This window comes from Oncorhynchus keta, unplaced genomic scaffold (assembly GCF_023373465.1).
Source record: "Oncorhynchus keta strain PuntledgeMale-10-30-2019 unplaced genomic scaffold, Oket_V2 Un_scaffold_3464_pilon_pilon, whole genome shotgun sequence".
Taxonomy (NCBI): domain Eukaryota; kingdom Metazoa; phylum Chordata; class Actinopteri; order Salmoniformes; family Salmonidae; genus Oncorhynchus; species Oncorhynchus keta.
This window is the reverse complement of record NW_026290918.1, coordinates 40,001-59,690: the sequence shown is the minus strand read 5'-3', so window position 1 is coordinate 59,690 and position 19,690 is coordinate 40,001. Positions and strand designations below refer to the sequence as shown.

The window sequence follows — 19,690 nt, the reverse complement described above, 5'->3', positions numbered from 1 at the left end:
GCTACTGTAGTTCTAGGTAGGTGTTAGTGTTCTGGAACTGTTGACAGATACAGCTACTGTAGTTCTAGGTAGGTGTTAGTGTTCTGGAACTGTTGAGAGATAGACTGTAGTTCTAGGTAGGTGTTACAGCTACTGTAGTTCTAGGTAGGTGTTAGTGTTCTGGAACTGTTGACAGATACAGCTACTGTAGTTCTAGGTAGGTGTTAGTGTTCTGGAACTGTTGACAGATACAGCTACTGTAGTTCTAGGTAGGTGTTAGTGTTCTGGAACTGTTGACAGATACAGCTACTGTAGTTCTAGGTAGGTGTTAGTGTTCTGGAACTGTTGACAGATACAGCTACTGTAGTTCTAGGTAGGTGTTAGTGTTCTGAACTGTTGACAGATACAGCTACTGTAGTTCTAGGTAGGTGTTAGTGTTCTGGAACTGTTGACAGATACAGCTACTGTAGTTCTAGGTAGGTGTTAGTGTTCTGGAACTGTTGACAGATACAGCTACTGTAGTTCTAGGTAGGTGTTAGTGTTCTGGAACTGTTGACAGACACAGCTACTGTAGTTCTAGGTAGGTGTTAGTGTTCTGGAACTGTTGACAGATACAGCTACTGTAGTTCTAGGTAGGTGTTAGTGTTCTGGAACTGTTGACAGACACAGCTACTGTAGTTCTAGGTAGGTGTTAGTGTTCTGGAACTGTTGACAGTTACTGTAGTTCTAGGTAGGTGTTAGTGTTCTGGAACTGTTGACAGATACAGCTACTGTAGTTCTAGGTAGGTGTTAGTGTTCTGGAACTGTTGACAGATACAGCTACTGTAGTTCTAGGTAGGTGTTAGTGTTCTGGAACTGTTGACAGATGTGACAGCTACTGTAGTTCTAGGTAGGTGTTAGTGTTCTGAACTGTTGACAGATACAGCTACTGTAGTTCTAGGTAGGTGTTAGTGTTCTGGAACTGTTGACAGATACAGCTACTGTAGTTCTAGGTAGGTGTTAGTGTTCTGGAACTGTTGACAGATACAGCTACTGTAGTTCTAGGTAGGTGTTAGTGTTCTGGAACTGTTGACAGATACAGCTACTGTAGTTCTAGGTAGGTGTTAGTGTTCTGGAACTGTTGACAGATACAGCTACTGTAGTTCTAGGTAGGTGTTAGTGTTCTGGAACTGTTGACAGATACAGCTACTGTAGTTCTAGGTAGGTGTTAGTGTTCTGGAACTGTTGACAGATACAGCTACTGTAGTTCTAGGTAGTGTTCTGGAACTGTTGAGTGTTCTGGAACTGTGTTGACAGACACAGCTACTGTAGTTCTAGGTAGGTGTTAGTGTTCTGGAACTGTTGACAGATACAGCTACTGTAGTTCTAGGTAGGTGTTAGTGTTCTGGAACTGTTGACAGATACAGCTACTGTAGTTCTAGGTAGGTGTTAGTGTTCTGGAACTGTTGACAGATACAGCTACTGTAGTTCTAGGTAGGTGTTAGTGTTCTGGAACTGTTGACAGATACAGCTACTGTAGTTCTAGGTAGGTGTTAGTGTTCTGGAACTGTTGACAGATACAGCTACTGTAGTTCTAGGTAGGTGTTAGTGTTCTGGAACTGTTGACAGATACAGCTACTGTAGTTCTAGGTAGGTGTTAGTGTTCTGGAACTGTTGACAGATACAGCTACTGTAGTTCTAGGTAGGTGTTAGTGTTCTGGAACTGTTGACAGACACAGCTACTGTAGTTCTAGGTAGGTGTTAGTGTTCTGGAACTGTTGACAGACACAGCTACTGTAGTTCTAGGTAGGTGTTAGTGTTCTGGAACTGTTGACAGATACAGCTACTGTAGTTCTAGGTAGGTGTTAGTGTTCTGGAACTGTTGACAGATACAGCTACTGTAGTTCTAGGTAGGTGTTAGTGTTCTGGAACTGTTGACAGACACAGCTACTGTAGTTCTAGGTAGGTGTTAGTGTTCTGGAACTGTTGACAGACACAGCTACTGTAGTTCTAGGTAGGTGTTAGTGTTCTGGAACTGTTGACAGACAGCTACTGTAGTTCTAGGTAGGTGTTAGTGTTCTGGAACTGTTGACAGACACAGCTACTGTAGTTCTAGGTAGGTGTTAGTGTTCTGGAACTGTTGACAGATACAGCTACTGTAGTTCTAGGTAGGTGTTAGTGTTCTGGAACTGTTGACAGATACAGCTACTGTAGTTCTAGGTAGGTGTTAGTGTTCTGGAACTGTTGACAGATACAGCTACTGTAGTTCTAGGTAGGTGTTAGTGTTCTGGAACTGTTGACAGATGCAGCTACTGTAGTTCTAGGTAGGTGTTAGTGTTCTGGAACTGTTGACAGACACAGCTACTGTAGTTCTAGGTAGGTGTTAGTGTTCTGGAACTGTTGACAGATACAGCTACTGTAGTTCTAGGTAGGTGTTAGTGTTCTGGAACTGTTGACAGACAGCTACTGTAGTTCTAGGTAGGTGTTAGTGTTCTGGAACTGTTGACAGATACAGCTACTGTAGTTCTAGGTAGGTGTTAGTGTTCTGGAACTGTTGACAGATACAGCTACTGTAGTTCTAGGTAGGTGTTAGTGTTCTGGAACTGTTGACAGATACAGCTACTGTAGTTCTAGGTAGGTGTTAGTGTTCTGGAACTGTTGACAGATACAGCTACTGTAGTTCTAGGTAGGTGTTAGTGTTCTGGAACTGTTGACAGACAGCTAACTTAGTTATGACTGGAGCCAGGAGTTTTAACTAACAATGTGACCTGACAGAGAAACCCTGGTAACCCTGACCCAAATAAGTGTTTGTTATGTTGCTGTTGGTGATCCGTCATGGTAGTCATGGATCCTCCATGACACGTCAGACTGTTATAATAGTGTTTGTTATGTTGCCGTTGGTGATCCGTCATGGTAGTCATGGATCCTCCATGAAACGTCAGACTGTTATAATAGTGTTTGTTATGTTGCCGTTGGTGATCCGTCATGGTAGTCATGGATCCTCCATGAAACGTCAGACTGTTATAATAGTGTTTGTTATGTTGCCGTTGGTGATCCGTCATGGTAGTCATGGATCCTCCATGAAACGTCAGACTGTTATAATAGTGTTTGTTATGTTGCCGTTGGTGATCCGTCATGGTAGTCATGGATCCTCCATGAAACGTCAGACTGTTATAATAGTGTTTGTTATGTTGCCGTTGGTGATCCGTCATGGTAGTCATGGATCCTCCATGACACGTCAGACTGTTATAATAGTGTTTGTTATGTTGCCGTTGGTGATCCGTCATGGTAGTCATGGATCCTCCATGACACGTCAGACTGTTATAATAGTGTTTGTTATGTTGCCGTTGGTGATCCGTCATGGTAGTCATGGATCCTGTTCATGAAACGTCAGACTGTTATAATAGTGTTTGTTAGTGTTGCCGTTGGTGATCCGTCAGTGTGGTAGTCATGGATCCTGCATGACACGTCAGACTGTTATAATAGTGTTTGTTATGTTGCCGTTGGTGATCCGTCATGGTAGTCATGGATCCTCCATGACACGTCAGACTGTTATAATAGTGTTTGTTATGTTGCCGTTGGTGATCCGTCATGGTAGTCATGGATCCTCCATGACACGTCAGACTGTTATAATAGTGTTTGTTATGTTGCCGTTGGTGATCCGTCATGGTAGTCATGGATCCTCCATGACACGTCAGACTGTTATAATAGTGTTTGTTATGTTGCCGTTGGTGATCCGTCATGGTAGTCATGGATCCTCCATGACACGTCAGACTGTTATAATAGTGTTTGTTATGTTGCCGTTGGTGATCCGTAATATACTGTACAGTAATACCATCGATGACAGGTTCAGACAGTCTACGGTTGATAAGAGGTGACTGACTGAAAGCTCGTGTCAACTCTCTGTTTTTAAAGTTCCTTAATCACATTCCAGGGTTTAATTAGCTGAGTTTAAAGGAGTTTTAGGCTTTAATGTCTCGTTTTAATCCAAGGTAATCGGATTAAGATTGAAAGTAGCATATAATTGGCTGACTGGCAGCGTCCCGCCGAGCAGGTGAAGAATGTGAAGCCTGTAGTGTGTTGTACCACTCTTAGTGAAGACTGTAGTGTGTTGTACCACTCTTAGTGAAGACTGTAGTGTGTTGTACCACTCTTAGTGAAGACTGTAGTGTGTTGTACCACTCTTAGTGAAGACTGTAGTGTGTTGTACCACTCTTAGTGAAGACTAGTGTGTTGTACCACTCTTAGTGAAGACTGTAGTGTGTTGTACCACTCTTAGTGAAGACTGTAGTGTGTTGTACCACTCTTAGTGAAGACTGTAGTGTGTTGTACCACTCTTAGTGAAGACTGTAGTGTGTTGTACCACTCTTAGTGAAGACTGTGTGTTGTACCACTCTTAGTGAAGACTGTGTGTTGTACCACTCTTAGTGAAGACTGTAGTGTGTTGTACCACTCTTAGTGAAGACTGTAGTGTGTTGTACCAGTGAGACTGTAGTGTGTTAGTGAAGACTGTAGTGTGTTGTACCACTCTTAGTGAAGACTGTAGTGTGTTGTACCACTCTTAGTGAAGACTGTGAAGACTGGAGTGTGTTGTACCACTCTTAGTGAAGACTGTAGTGTGTTGTACCACTCTTAGTGAAGACTGTAGTGTGTTGTACCACTCTTAGTGAAGACTGTAGTGTGTTGTACCACTCTTAGTGAAGACTGTAGTGTGAAGACTGTGTGTGTTGTACCACTCTTAGTGAAGACTGTAGTGTGTTGTACCACTCTTAGTGAAGACTGTAGTCCACTTTAGTGAAGACTGTAGTGTGTTGTACCACTCTTAGTGAAGACTGTAGTGTGTTGTACCACTCTTAGTGAAGACTGTAGTGTGTTGTACCACTCTTAGTGAAGACTGTAGTGTGTGTGTACCACTCTTAGTGAAGACTGTAGTGTGTTGTACCACTCTTAGTGAAGACTGTAGTGTGTTGTACCACTCTTAGTGAAGACTGTAGTGTGTTGTACCACTCTTAGTGAAGACTGTAGTGTGTTGTACCACTCTTAGTGAAGACTGTAGTGTGTTGTACCACTCTTAGTGAAGACTGTAGTGTGTTGTACCACTCTTAGTGAAGACTGTAGTGTGTTGTTCTTAGTGAAGACTGTAGTACCACTCTTAGTGAAGACTGTAGTGTGTTGTACCACTCTTAGTGAAGACTGTAGTGTGTTGTACCACTCTTGTGTTGTAGTGAAGACTGTAGTGTGTTGTACCACTTTAGTGAAGACTGTAGTGTGTTGTACCACTCTTAGTGAAGACTGTAGTGTGTTGTACCACTCTTAGTGAAGACTGTAGTGTGTTGTACCACTCTTAGTGAAGACTGTAGTGTGTTGTACCACTCTTAGTGAAGACTGTAGTGTGTTGTACCACTCTTAGTGAAGACTGTAGTGTGTTGTACCACTCTTAGTGAAGACTGTAGTGTGTTGTACCACTTTAGTGAAGACTGTACCACTCTTAGTGAAGACTGTAGTGTGTTGTACCACTCTTAGTGAAGACTGTAGTGTGTTGTACCACTCTTAGTGAAGACTGTAGTGTGTTGTACCACTCTTAGTGAAGACTGTAGTGTGTTGTACCACTCTTAGTGAAGACTGTAGTGTGTTGTACCACTCTTAGTGAAGACTGTACCAGTGTGTTGTACCACTCTTAGTGAAGACTGTAGTGTGTTGTACCACTCTTAGTGAAGACTGTAGTGTGTTGTACCACTCTTAGTGAAGACTGTAGTGTGTTGTACCACTCTTAGTGAAGACTGTAGTGTGTTGTACCACTCTTAGTGAAGACTGAACCACTCTTAGTGAAGACTGTAGTGTGTTGTACCACTCTTAGTGAAGACTGTAGTGTGTTGTACCACTCTTAGTGAAGACTGTAGTGTGTTGTACCACTCTTAGTGAAGACTGTAGTGTGTTGTACCACTCTTAGTGAAGACTGTAGTGTGTTGTACCACTCTTAGTGAAGACTGTAGTGTGTTGTACCACTCTTAGTGAAGACTGTAGTGTGTTGTACCACTCTTAGTGAAGACTGTAGTGTGTTGTACCACTCTTAGTGAAGACTGTAGTGTGTTGTACCACTCTTAGTGAAGACTGTAGTGTGTTGTACCACTCTTAGTGAAGACTGTAGTGTGTTGTACCACTCTTAGTGAAGACTGTAGTGTGTTGTACCACTCTTAGTGAAGACTGTAGTGTGTTGTACCACTCTTAGTGAAGACTGTAGTGTGTTGTACCACTCTTAGTGAAGACTGTGAGTGTGTTGTACCACTCTTAGTGAAGACTGTAGTGTGTTGTACCACTCTTAGTGAAGACTGTAGTGTGTTGTACCACTCTTAGTGAAGACTGTAGTGTGTTGTACCACTCTTAGTGAAGACTGTGTGTTGTACCACTCTTAGTGAAGACTGTAGTGTGTTGTACCACTCTTAGTGAAGACTGTAGTGTGTTGTACCACTGTGAAGACTGTAGTGTGTTGTACCACTCTTAGTGAAGACTGTAGTGTGTTGTACCACTCTTAGTGAAGACTGTAGTGTGTTGTACCACTCTTAGTGAAGACTGTAGTGTGTTGTACCACTTTAGTGAAGACTGTAGTGTGTGTACCACTGTACCAGTCTTAGTGAAGACTGTAGTGTGTTGTACCACTCTTAGTGAAGACTGTAGTGTGTTGTACCACTCTTAGTGAAGACTGTAGTGTGTTGTACCACTCTTAGTGAAGACTGTAGTGTGTTGTACCACTCTTAGTGAAGACTGTAGTGTGTTGTACCACTGAGTGAAGACTGTAGTGTGTTGTACCACTCTTAGTGAGGTGTTTCCACTGTGAGTGTGGTGTTGTACCACTCTTAGTGAAGACTGTAGTGTGTTGTACCACTCTTAGTGAAGACTGTAGTGTGGTACCACTCTTAGTGAAGAGTGTTGTACCACTCTTAGTGAAGACTGTAGTGTGTTGTTGTTTTAGGAAGACTGTAGTGTGTTGTACCACTCTTAGTTCCTGTAGTGTGTTGTACCACTCTTAGGAAGCTGTCAGTCTTGTCCACTCAGACTGTAGTGTGTTGTACCACTCTTAGTGAAGACTAGTGTGTTGTACCACTCTTAGTGAAGACTGTAGTGTGTTGTACCACTCTTAGTGAAGACTGTAGTGTGTTGTACCACTGCATACTGTGTGTAGAGTGCTGAAGGAAGTCAGTGTCACGTTCTGACCTTTAGTTCCTTTGTGATGTCGTTGTTTTAGTGTGGTCAGAGGGCGTGAGTTGGGGTGGGCAGTCTATGTTCCTTTTTCTATGATTTGGTATTTCTGTGTCCTCCTGATGGTTCAGAGGCTACTGTCAATCCCTTGTCAGAGGAGAGGTGTGGATATTAGGCAGGAGGTTTCCCACTATGAGTTGTCTGTTTGCAGGTTATTCGGGACTGTTTCGGTTTCATTTCGTTCTCTTTGTTGTTTTATTCTTTAGTGTTCTGAGTTATAATAAATATCATGAACACTTACCACGCTGCGCTCTGGTCCTCCGATCCTTCCTACTACTCCTCCTCGTCAGAGGAGACAACCGTTACATCTGGTCCTCCGACCCTTCCTACTACTCCTCCTCGTCAGAGGAGACAACCGTTACATCTGGTCCTCCGACCCTTCCTACTACTCCTCCTCGTCAGAGGAGACAACCGTTACATCTGGTCCTCCGATCCTTCCTACTACTCCTCCTCGTCAGAGGAGACAACCGTTACATCTGGTCCTCCGATCCTTCCTACTACTCCTCCTCGTCAGAGGAGACAACCGTTACATCTGGTCCTCCGATCCTTCCTACTACTCCTCCTCGTCAGAGGAGACAACCGTTACATCTGGTCCTCCGATCCTTCCTACTACTCCTCCTCGTCAGAGGAGACAACCGTTACATCTGGTCCTCCGATCCTTCCTACTACTCCTCCTCGTCAGAGGAGACAACCGTTACATCTGGTCCTCCGATCCTTCCTACTACTCCTCCTCGTCAGAGGAGACAACCGTTACATCTGGTCCTCCGATCCTTCCTACTACTCCTCCTCGTCAGAGGAGACAACCGTTACAGTCAGACTAAACCTTTCTTCTTGATGATCAACTGTTTATCGAAAGCTAAACATTCCTGAGAACGTTTATTTGTGTCTTTAATATTGCAGAACACACTGAGCAGATTCAGCACTTTCTCCACTTTGATGTCAAATAGTCGACCGCTAAACAACAAACATGTTTTTGCCTCGTAAAGTCTGTTTAATTGAATGATTATCAAAGCAGTTTCTGACATTATGCTATCCTGAGTCTCACGGACAATTAGACCTCTCAGTAATTAGGACAGCATGAATTACTAACGAGGACGGTCTCCTTGTCTCCCCCCCTGAGTCATAGCAGATATGCTAATGAAACCAGGAGAGAGAGCACATATGGTGAGGGGGTGGTGTGTGTGTGTGTGTGTGATGGTGGAGGTGTGTGTGTGTGTGTGTGGGGGGGGGTGATGGGGAGGTGTGTGTTGTGGTTGTCAAATCGAATCAAATCAAACTTTATTTGTCACATGCGCCGAATACAACAAGTGTGAACTTTAGTGAAATGCTCACAGGAAGCCCTTAAACCAACAGTGCGGTTCAAGAAAGAGTTAAGAAAATATTTACCAAATAATCTAAAGTAAAAATAATATGAAGTAACATAATAACACAACAGTAACGATGCTTTATACAGGAGGTACCGGGTCAGTGTGGAGGTTATATACAGGAGGTACCGGTACAGAGTCAGTGTGGAGGTTATATACAGGAGGTACCGGGTCAGTGTGGAGGTTATATACAGGAGGTACCGGGTCAGTGTGGAGGTTATATACAGGAGGTACCGGGTCAGTGTGGAGGTTATATACAGGAGGTACCGAGTCAGTGTGGAGGTTATATACAGGAGGTACCGAGTCAGTGTGGAGGTTATATACAGGTGGTACCGGGTCAGTGTGGAGGTTATATACAGGAGGTACCGGGTCAGTGTGGAGGTTATATACAGGAGGTACCGAGTCAGTGTGGAGGTTATATACAGGAGGTACCGGTACAGAGTCAGTGTGGAGGTTATATACAGGAGGTACCGGTACAGAGTCAGTGTGGAGGTTATATACAGGAGGTACCGGGTCAGTGTGGAGGTTATATACAGGAGGTACCGGTACAGAGTCAGTGTGGAGGTTATATACAGGAGGTACCGGTACAGAGTCAGTGTGGAGGTTATATACAGGAGGTACCGGTACAGAGTCAGTGTGGAGGTTATATACAGGAGGTACCGGTACAGAGTCAGTGTGGAGGTTATATACAGGAGGTACCGGGTCAGTGTGGAGGTTATATACAGGAGGTACCGGTCAGTGTGGAGGTTATATACAGGAGGTACCGGTACAGAGTCAGTGTGGAGGTTATATACAGGAGGTACCGAGAGTCAGTGTGGAGGTTATATACAGGAGGTACCGGTACAGAGTCAGTGTGGAGGTTATATACAGGAGGTACAGGGTCAGTGTGGAGGTTATATACAGGAGGTACCGGTACAGAGTCAGTGTGGAGGTTATATACAGGAGGTACCGGTACAGAGTCAGTGTGGAGGTTATATACAGGAGGTACCGGTACAGAGTCAGTGTGGAGGTTATATACAGGAGGTACCGGGTACAGAGTCAGTGTGGAGGTTATATACAGGAGGTACCGGTACAGAGTCAGTGTGGAGGTTATATACAGGAGGTACCGGTACAGAGTCAGTGTGGAGGTTATATACAGGAGGTACCGGTACAGAGTCAGTGTGGAGGTTATATACAGGAGGTACCGGGTCAGTGTGGAGGTTATATACAGGAGGTACCGGTCAGGCTGTAGGTGTCTCCCAGGCAGAGTCAGTGTGGAGGTTATATACAGGAGGTACCGGTACAGAGTCAGTGTGGAGGTTATATACAGGAGGTACCGGGTCAGTGTGGAGGTTATATACAGGAGGTACCGATTCAGTGTGGAGGTTATATACAGGAGGTACCGGGTCAGTGTGGAGGTTATATACAGGAGGTACCAGAGTCAGTGTGGAGGTTATATACAGGAGGTACCAGGTCAGTGTGGAGGTTATATACAGGAGGTACCGGTACAGAGTCAGTGTGGAGGTTATATACAGGAGGTACCGGGTCAGTGTGGAGGTTATATACAGGAGGTACCGGTACAGAGTCAGTGTGGAGGTTATATACAGGAGGTACCGGGTCAGTGTGGAGGTTATATACAGGAGGTACCGGTACAGAGTCAGTGTGGAGGTTATATACAGGAGGTACAGAGTCAGTGTGGAGGTTATATACAGGAGGTACCGGGTCAGTGTGGAGGTTATATACAGGAGGTACCGAGTCAGTGTGGAGGTTATATACAGGTGGTACCGAGTCAATGTGGAGGTTATATACAGGAGGTACCGAGTCAGTGTGGAGGTTATATACAGGAGGTACCGAGTCAGTGTGGAGGTTATATACAGGTGGTACCGAGTCAGTGTGGAGGTTATATACAGGTGGTACCGAGTCAATGTGGAGGTTATATACAGGAGGTACCGAGTCAGTGTGGAGGTTATATACAGGAGGTACCGAGTCAGTGTGGAGGTTATATACAGGAGGTACCGGTACAGAGTCAGTGTGGAGGTCATATACAGGAGGTACCGAGTCAGTGTGGAGGTTATATACAGGAGGTACTCGAGTCAGTGTGGAGGTTATATACAGGAGGTACCGAGGTCAGTGTGGAGGTTATATACAGGAGGTACCAGAGTCAGGCTGTGGAGGTTATGTACAGGAGGTACTCTCCGAGTCAGTGTGGGAGGTTATGTACAGGAGGCTGTACCGGTACCTGTAGTCAGTGTGGAGGTTATGTACAGGAGGCTGTAGGTATCTCCGGTACTGAGTCAGTGTGGAGGTTATGTCTCAGGCAGGAGGTACCGGTACTGAGTCAGTGTGGAGGTTATGTACAGGTGGTACCAGTACTGAGTCAGAGGTACAGGTTAGAGGTCATTTGTACTTGTAGGTGGGGGGGTGACTATGCATAGATAATAAGCAGGAGTTGCAGCAGTGTTAAAAACAAATGGAGGGGGTCAATGTAATATCTTGGACATTTGATTAATTGTTCAGGAGTCTTATGGCTTGGGGGAGAAGCTGTTAAGGAACCTCTGATACCTAGACTTGGCGGATTGTACCACTTGCTGTGCTGAAGCAGAGAGAACAGTCTTTGACTCGGGTGACTGGTGTCTCTGACAGGTTTTAGGGCTTTCCTCTGACACCGCTGTTATATTGGTCCTGGATGTAGGAAGCTGGTAGGCCCTCAGTGAGGTACTGGGCCGTATGGACTACCCTCTGTAGTGGCTTACGGTCAGATGCAGAGCAGGAGCCATACCAGGCGGTGACGCCACCGGTCAGGAGGCTGTATGGTGTCTCTCAGGCTGTAGGAGGCTGTAGGTGTCTCTCAGGCTGTAGGAGGCTGTAGGTGTCTCTCAGGCTGTAGGAGGCTGTAGGTGTCTCTCAGGCTGTAGGAGGCTGTAGGTGTCTCTCAGGCTGTAGGAGGCTGTAGGTGTCTCTCAGGCTGTAGGAGGCTGTAGGTTGTGTAGGAGGCAGGCTGTAGGAGGCTGTAGGTGTCTCCCAGGCTGTAGGAGGCTGTAGGTGTCTCTCAGGTTGTAGGAGGCTGTAGGTGTCTCTCAGGCTGTAGGTGATCACTCAGGCTGTAGGAGGCTGGTCAGGAGGCTGGGTGTCTGAAGGTGTCTCAGGCTGTAGGAGGCTGTAGGTGTCTCTCAGGCTGTAGGTGTCTCCCAGGCTGTAGGAGGCTGTCAGGCTGGTGTCTCTCAGGCTGTAGGAGGCTGTAGGTGTGATGTCAGGCTGTAGGTAGCTCTCAGGCTGTAGGAGGCTGATAGGTCAGGCTGTAAGTGTCTCCCAGGCTGTAGGAGGCTGTAGGTGTCTCCCAGGTTGTAGGAGGCTGTAGGTGTCTCTCAGGTTGTAGGAGGCTGTAGGTGTCTCTCAGGCTGTAGGTAGCTCTCAGGCTGTAAGTGTCTCCCAGGCTGTAGGAGGCTGTAGGTGTCTCTCAGGCTGTAGGTGTCTCTCAGGCTGTAGGAGGCTGTAGGTGTCTCCCAGGTTGTAGGAGGCTGTAGGTGTCTCTCAGGTTGTAGGAGGCTGTAGGTGTCTCTCAGGCTGTAGGAGGCTGTAGGTCACTCAGGCTGTAGGAGGCTGTAGGTGTCTCTCCGGTTGTAGGAGGCTGTAGGTGTCTCTCAGGCTGTAGGTGTCTCCCAGGTTGTAGGAGGCTGTAGGTGTCTCTCAGGTTGTAGGAGGCTGTAGGTGTCTCTCAGGCTGTAGGTAGGTAGTCTGATCTCAGGCTGTAAGGCTGTGATCCCAGGCTGTAGGAGGCTGTAGGTGTCTCCAGGCTGTAGGTCAGGCTGTAGGTCTCTCAGGCTGTAGGTGTCTGTAGGTCTCCCAGGCTGTAGGTAGCTCTCAGGCTGTAGGTAGCTCTCAGGCTGTAGGTGTCTCCCAGGCTGTAGGAGGCTGTAGGTGTCTCCCAGGTTGTAGGAGGCTGTAGGTGTCTCTCAGGTTGTAGGAGGCTGTAGGTGTCTCTCAGGTAGGAGGCTATAGTGTCTCCCAGGCTGTAGGAGGCTGTAGGTGTCTCTCAGGCTGTAGGAGGCTGTAGGTGTCTCTCAGGCTGTAGGAGGCTGTAGGTGTCTCTCAGGCTGTAGGAGGCTGTAGGTGTCTCTCAGGCTGTAGGAGGCTGTAGGTGTCTCTCAGGCTGTAGGAGGCTGTAGGTGTCTCTCAGGCTGTAGGAGGCTGTAGGTGTCTCTCGGGCTGTAGGAGGCTGTAGGTATCTCTCAGGCTGTAGGTGTCTCCCAGGCTGTAGGAGGCTGTAGGTATCTCTCAGGCTGTAGGAGGCTGTAGGTGTCTCTCAGGCTGTAGGAGGCTGTAGGTAGCTCTCAGGCTGTAGGAGGCTGTAGGTATCTCTCAGGCTGTAGGTAGCTCTCAGGCTGTAGGTGTCTCCCAGGCTGTAGGAGGCTGTAGGTATCTCTCAGGCTGTAGGTGTTTCTCGGGCTGTAGGAGGCTGTAGGTAGCTCTCAGGCTGTAGGTATCTCTCAGGCTGTAGATATCTCTCAGGCTGTAGGAGACTGTAGGTGTCTCTCAGGCTGTAGGTATCTCTCAGGTTGTAGGAGGCTGTAGGTGTCTCTCAGGCTGTAGGAGGCTGTAGGTAGCTCTCAGGCTGTAGCTATCTCTCAGGCTGTAGGAGGCTGTATGTGTCTCTCAGGCTGTAGGAGGCTGTAGGTATTTCTCAGGCTGTAGGAGTTGGTAGGTGTCTCTCAGGCTGTAGGTGTCTCTCAGGCTGTAGGTAGCTCTCAGGCTGTAGGAGGCTGTAGGTATCTCTCAGGCTGTAGGTAGCTCTCAGGCTGTAGGAGGCTGTAGGTGTCTCTCAGGCTGTAGGAGGCTGTAGGTGTCTCTCAGGCTGTAGGTAGCTCTCCAGCTGTAGGTGTCTCTCAGGCTGTCGGTGTCTCTCAGGCTGTAGGTATCTCTCAGGCTGTAGGAGGCTGTAGGTGTCTCTCAGGCTGTAGGAGGCTGTAGGTATCTCTCAGGCTGTAGGTAGCTCTCAGGCTGTAGGAGGCTGTAGGTATCTCTCAGGCTGTAGGTATCTCTCAGGCTGTAGGAGGCTGTAGGTATCTCTCAGGCTGTAGGTATCTCTCAGGCTGTAGGTATCTCTCAGGCTATAGGTATCTCTCAGGCTGTAGGTACCTCTCCACACAACTGGAATAAGAGACTACAACCATTTATACTCTGGGGTAGGAATCCCACAGTACATCTTCCATGGGACATGGATCTCTTTAGAATGTCCCAGCAGACGCTTGAAGAGACAGAGGATTGTGATGGTCAACCTGGTAGTCTGATATAGAGACAGGGGATTGTGATGGTCAACCTGGTAGTCTGATATAGAGACAGGGGATTGTGATGGTCAACCTGATATAGAGACAGAGGATTGTGATGGTCAACCTGGTAGTCTGATATAGAGACAGGGATGGTCATTGTGATGGTCAACCTGGTAGTCTGATATAGAGACAGAGGATTGTGATGGTCAACCTGGTAGTCTGATATAGAGACAGGGGATTGTGATGGTCAACCTGGTAGTCTGATATAGAGACAGAGGATTGTGATGGTCAACCTGGTAGTCTGATATAGAGACAGAGGATTGTGATGGTCAACCTGGTAGTCTGATATAGAGACAGGGGATTGTGATGGTCAACCTGGTAGTCTGATATAGAGACAGAGGATTGTGATGGTCAACCTGGTAGTCTGATATAGAGACAGGGGATTGTGATGGTCAACCTGGTAGTCTGATATAGAGACAGAGGATTGTGATGGTCAACCTGGTAGTCTGATATAGAGACAGAGGATTGTGATGGTCAACCTAGTGGTCTGATATAGAAACCTGGTAGTCTGATATAGAGACAGAGGATTGTGATGGTCAACCTGGTAGTCTGATATAGAGACAGAGGATTGTGATGGTCAACCTGGTAGTCTGATATAGAGACAGAGGATTGTGATGGTCAACCTGGTAGTCTGATATAGAGACAGGGGATTGTGATGGTCAACCTGGTAGTCTGATATAGAGACAGAGGATTGTGATGGTCAACCTGGTAGTCTGATATAGAGACAGAGGATTGTGATGGTCAACCTGGTAGCCTGATATAGAGACAGAGGATTGTGATGGTCAACCTGGTAGTCTGATATAGAGACAGAGGATTGTGATGGTCAACCTGGTAGTCTGATATAGAGACAGAGGATTGTGATGGTCAACCTGGTAGTCTGATATAGAGACAGAGGATTGTGATGGTCAACCTGGTAGTCTGATATAGAGACAGGGGATTGTGATGGTCAACCTGGTAGTCTGATATAGAGACAGGGGATTGTGATGGTCAACCTGGTAGTCTGATATAGAGACAGGGGATTGTGATGGTCAACCTGGTAGTCTGATATAGAGACAGAGGATTGTGATGGTCAACCTGGTAGCCTGATATAGAGACAGGGGATTGTGATGGTCAACCTGGTAGCCTGATATAGAGACAGAGGATTGTGATGGTCAACCTGGTAGCCTGATATAGAGACAGGGGATTGTGATGGTCAACCTGGTAGTCTGATATAGAGACAGAGGATTGTGATGGTCAACCTGGTAGCCTGATATAGAGACAGAGGATTGTGATGGTCAACCTGGTAGCCTGATATAGAGACAGAGGATTGTGATGGTCAACCTGGTAGTCTGATATAGAGACAGATGGATTGCCTGATATAGATGGTCAACCTGGTAGCCTGATATAGAGACAGAGGATTGTGATGGTCAACCTGGTAGTCTGATATAGAGACAGAGGATTGTGATGGTCAACCTGGTAGCCTGATATAGAGACAGAGGATTGTGATGGTCAACCTGGTAGCCTGATATAGAGACAGAGGATTGATGGTCAACCTTGTAGCCTGATATAGAGACAGAGGATTGTGATGGTCAACCTGGTAGTCTGATATAGAGACAGGGGATTGTGATGGTCAACCTGGTAGCCTGATATAGAGACAGGGGATTGTGATGGTCAACCTGGTAGCCTGATATAGAGACAGAGGATTGTGATGGTCAACCTGGTAGCCTGATATAGAGACAGAGGATTGTGATGGTCAACCTGGTAGCCTGATATAGAGACAGAGGATTGTGATGGTCAACCTGGTAGCCTGATATAGAGACAGAGGATTGTGATGGTCAACCTGGTAGTCTGATATAGAGACAGAGGATTGTGATGGTCAACCTGGTAGTCTGATATAGAGACAGGGGATTGTGATGGTCAACCTGGTAGTCTGATATAGAGACAGAGGATTGTGATGGTCAACCTGGTAGCCTGATATAGAGACAGGGGATTGGCTCCACCGTCTGTCCCTCGGTGACATCTAACGCACCACGTCGTATACCCCCAGCATCCTTTGCATCGAACACTGTGAGGCAGGCAGGCAGGGAGGGAAGCATGTCTCTGTGAAGCGTGTATGTGTGTATGTGTGTGATTGTGCACATGTACACGTGTGCTAGCATGCTGGTGAGTGTGTGGGTGTGTATTTGTGACAGCAGGTGACGTGGCCACTCTTAGTAAGAAACGCTGACCTGGCATTCTCACACATTCTCACAATAGCGCTGCCAGGCTAGCGAGCCGAGAGCCTCTCACTGAGCACTTCCTGCAATGTGCCGACCGCCCCAACCCTTCCTGTATTTGGGAAACAGATGCATCAGGCCCTAGCCTCCCTCTCCTCTCCCCCTCCCCCCTCCACCCCTCCAGAAAGACACTGAGGCAGGGCCATCTCCTCTCCCCTCCACCCCTCCCCCCTCCACCCCTCCAGAAAGACACTGAGGCAGGGCCATCTCCTCTCCCCTCCCCCCCCTCCCCCTCCCCCCTCCAGAAAGACACTGAGGCAGGGCCATCTCCTCTCCCCCCCTCCCCTCCCCTCCCCCTCCACCCCCCCCTCCAGAAAGACACTGAGGCAGGGCCATCTCCTCTCCCCCCTCCTCCCCTCCTCCCCCCCCCCCCTCCAGAAAGACACTGAGGCAGGGCCATCTCCTCTCCCCCTCCTCCCCTCCCCCCCCCCCCCTCCCCCTCCAGAAAGACACTGAGGCAGGGCCATCTCCTCTCCCCCTCCTCCCCTCCCCTCCCCCTCCCCCTCCACCCCTCTCCTCAGAAAGACACTGAGGCAGGGCCATCTCCTCTCCCCCCTCCCCCTCCCCCCCCCTCCACCCCTCCCCCTCCCAGAAAGACACTGAGGCAGGGCCATCTCCTCTCCCCCTCCTCCCCTCCCCTCCCCTCCTCCCTCTCCCCCTCCCCCCCTCCAGAAAGACACTGAGGCAGGGCCATCTCCTCTCCCCTCCACCCCCCTCCAGAATGACACTGAGGCAGGGCCATCTCCTCTCCCCCTCAACCCCTCCAGAAAGACACTGAGGCAGGGCCATCTCATCTCCATCTCCCCCTCCACCCCTCCAGAAAGACACTGAGGCAGGGCCATCTCCTCTCCCCATCCCCCCCCCCTCCACCCCTCCCAGAAAGACACTGAGGCAGGGCCATCTCCTCTCCCCATCCCCCTCCCCCTCCACCCCTCCAGAAAGACACTGAGGCAGGGCCATCTCCTCTCCCCATCCCCCAGGGCCATCTCCTCTCCCCCCCCCCTCCCCCCTCCAGAAAGACACTGAGGCAGGGCCATCTCCTCTCCCCCTCCACCCCTCCAGAAAGACACTGAGGCAGGGCCATCTCCTCTCCCCCCCCCCCTCCCCCTCCACCCCCTCCTGTCTTGGGGAAACAGATGTGGATCTGTCAGACCTGGGTTTCTGCCCGCAGCAGATTTCACCCAGCTGTCTCTTATGTAATGTACTGAGAGAGGAGAGATGAGAGGGCCAGGCCAGGGCTCAGAGAGAGGAGAGATGAGAGGGCCGGGCCAGGGCTCAGCTCAGAGAGATGAGGAGAGATGAGGACAGGACTCAGAAAGGATGTGAATCAGGACAGGACTCAGAGGGAGAGAAGCAGGACAGGACTCAGAGAGGAGAGAAGCAGGACAGGACTCAGAGAGATGAGAGAAGCAGGACAGGACTCAGAGAGGAGAGAGCCAGGACAGGACTCAGAGAGAGGAGAGAGCCAGGACAGGACTCAGAGAGAGGAGAGAGCCAGGACAGGACTCAGAGAGAGGAGAGAGCCAGGACAGGACTCAGAGAGAGGAGAGAGCCAGGACAGGACTCAGAGAGAGAGAGAGCCAGGACAGGACTCAGAGAGAGGAGAGAGCCAGGACAGGACTCAGAGAGGAGAGAGCCAGGACAGGACTCAGAGAGAGGAGAGAGCCAGGACAGGACTCAGAGAGAGGAGAGAGCCAGGACAGGACTCAGAGAGAGGACAGGACTCAGAGAGGAGAGAACCAGGACAGGACTCAGAGAGAGGAGAGAGCCAGGACAGGACTCAGAGAGAGGAGAGAGCCAGGACAGGACTCAGAGAGAGGAGAGAACCAGGACAGGACTCAGAGAGAGGACCAGGACAGCCAGGACAGGACTCAGAGAGGAGGAGAGAGCCAGGACAGGACTCAGAGAGAGGAGAGAGCCAGGACAGGACTCAGAGAGGTTACCAGAACCAGGACAGGACTCAGATTAGGAGAGTCCTGTTACCAGGACAGGACTCAGTCCTGTTCCTGGATTAAGCCAGGACAGGACTCAGAACTAGGATCCAGTCCTGGTAGAGAGCCAGGACAGGACTCAGAGAGAGGAGAGTCCTGTTCCAGGACAGGACTCAGAGAGAGGGATCAGAGAGTCCAGGACTAGGACTCAGAGTATTAACTAGAGAACCAGGACAGGACTCAGAGAGAGGAGAGAACCATGACCAGGACTCAGAGAGGAGAGGAGAACCAGGACAGGACTCAGAGAGGAGTCCTGTTACCACATTAACAGATCCAGGAGAGAAGTCCTGGACAGGACTCAGTCCTGTTCCTGTAGGAGCCTGTTAGGGATCCAGTCCTGTTCCTGTAAACCAGGACAGGACCTGTTACCACATTAACTAGGAGAGAACTGTTCAAACTAGGATCCAGTCCTGTTACCACATTAACTAGGATCCAGTCCTGTTACCACATTAACTAGGATCCAGTCCTGTTCCTGTATTAACTCGGATCCAGTCCTGTTCCTGTATTAACTAGGATCCAGTCCTGTTCCTGTATTAACTAGGATCCAGTCCTGTTCCTGTATTAACTAGGATCCAGTCCTGTTACCACATTAACTAGGATCCAGTCCTGTTACCACATTAACTAGGATCCAGTCCTGTTCCTGTATTAACTAGGATCCAGTCCTGTTCCTGTATTAACTAGGATCCAGTCCTGTTCCTGTATTAACTAGGATCCAGTCCTGTTCCTGTATTAACTATGATCCAGTCCTGTTACCACATTAACTAGGATCCAGTCCTGTTCCTGTATTAACTAGGATCCAGTCCTGTTACCACATTAACTAGGATCCAGTCCTGTTCCTGTATTAACTAGGATCCAGTCCTGTTACCACATTAACTAGGATCCAGTCCTGTTCCTGTATTAACTAGGATCCAGTCCTGTTACCACATTAACTAGGATCCAGTCCTGTTCCTGTATTAACTAGGATCCAGTCCTGTTACCACATTAACTAGGATCCAGTCCTGTTCCTGTATTAACTAGGATCCAGTCCTGTTACCACATTAACTAGGATCCAGTCCTGTTCCTGTATTAACTAGGATCCAGTCCTGTTCCTGTATTAACTAGGATCCAGTCCTGTTACCACATTAACTAGGATCCAGTCCTGTTAAAGGATAAAAGAACACAAGCTGGGTACATCTGGTTGAAATGAGTCTTTGTCACAGCAGTCACAAGGTGTTCTCTGATTGACCTCTGACCTCTCTCTCTCAGTTCAATTCAATTCAAAGGGCTGTTGTTGGGCATTTGCTTTGGTAATGTTAAGCAAATGGAATAGACAGTCAATAAAATGTGAAGTCAACAAGGAGAACCATTAGTAAACGTTACTAAATATATTTAAAAGAATAAAGACATTTTAAATGTTATATTATAGCCTCTGTACAGTGTTGTAACGACGTGCAAGAAGTTGAAGAATGAAAGGGAAGATAAATGAACAGATCATTATGGGATGTATTTACAAGGTTGTTTGTGTTCCACTGGATGCCCCGTTCTCATGGCAACGGGCCACAAATCGTGCTGCTGTGATG

General features: G+C 48.0%; 1 protein-coding gene and 1 long non-coding RNA gene across 4 annotated transcripts in view; both read left to right on the top strand.

Moving 5' to 3' along the window:
- Window positions 1-19,690, top strand: part of osbpl10b (oxysterol binding protein-like 10b) — a 130,764-nt gene that overhangs the window by 103,791 nt on the left and 7,283 nt on the right. The gene's annotated exons all lie outside the window — the stretch shown is intronic.
- LOC127928680 (uncharacterized) lies at window positions 8,750-10,596 on the top strand. Of its 3 annotated transcripts, none has more exons than XR_008131781.1 (6): window positions 8,750-8,905; window positions 9,194-9,307; window positions 9,643-9,792; window positions 9,853-9,924; window positions 10,058-10,405; window positions 10,571-10,596. It is a non-coding gene; the product is annotated as an uncharacterized LOC127928680 (long non-coding RNA). The 3 variants fall into 3 exon arrangements; XR_008131782.1 differs by lacking the exon at window positions 8,750-8,905 and adding an exon at window positions 8,969-9,013 and having other exon boundaries at window positions 9,170-9,307; XR_008131783.1 differs by lacking the exons at window positions 8,750-8,905; window positions 9,643-9,792; window positions 9,853-9,924 and adding an exon at window positions 9,525-9,609 and having other exon boundaries at window positions 8,955-9,307; window positions 10,032-10,405.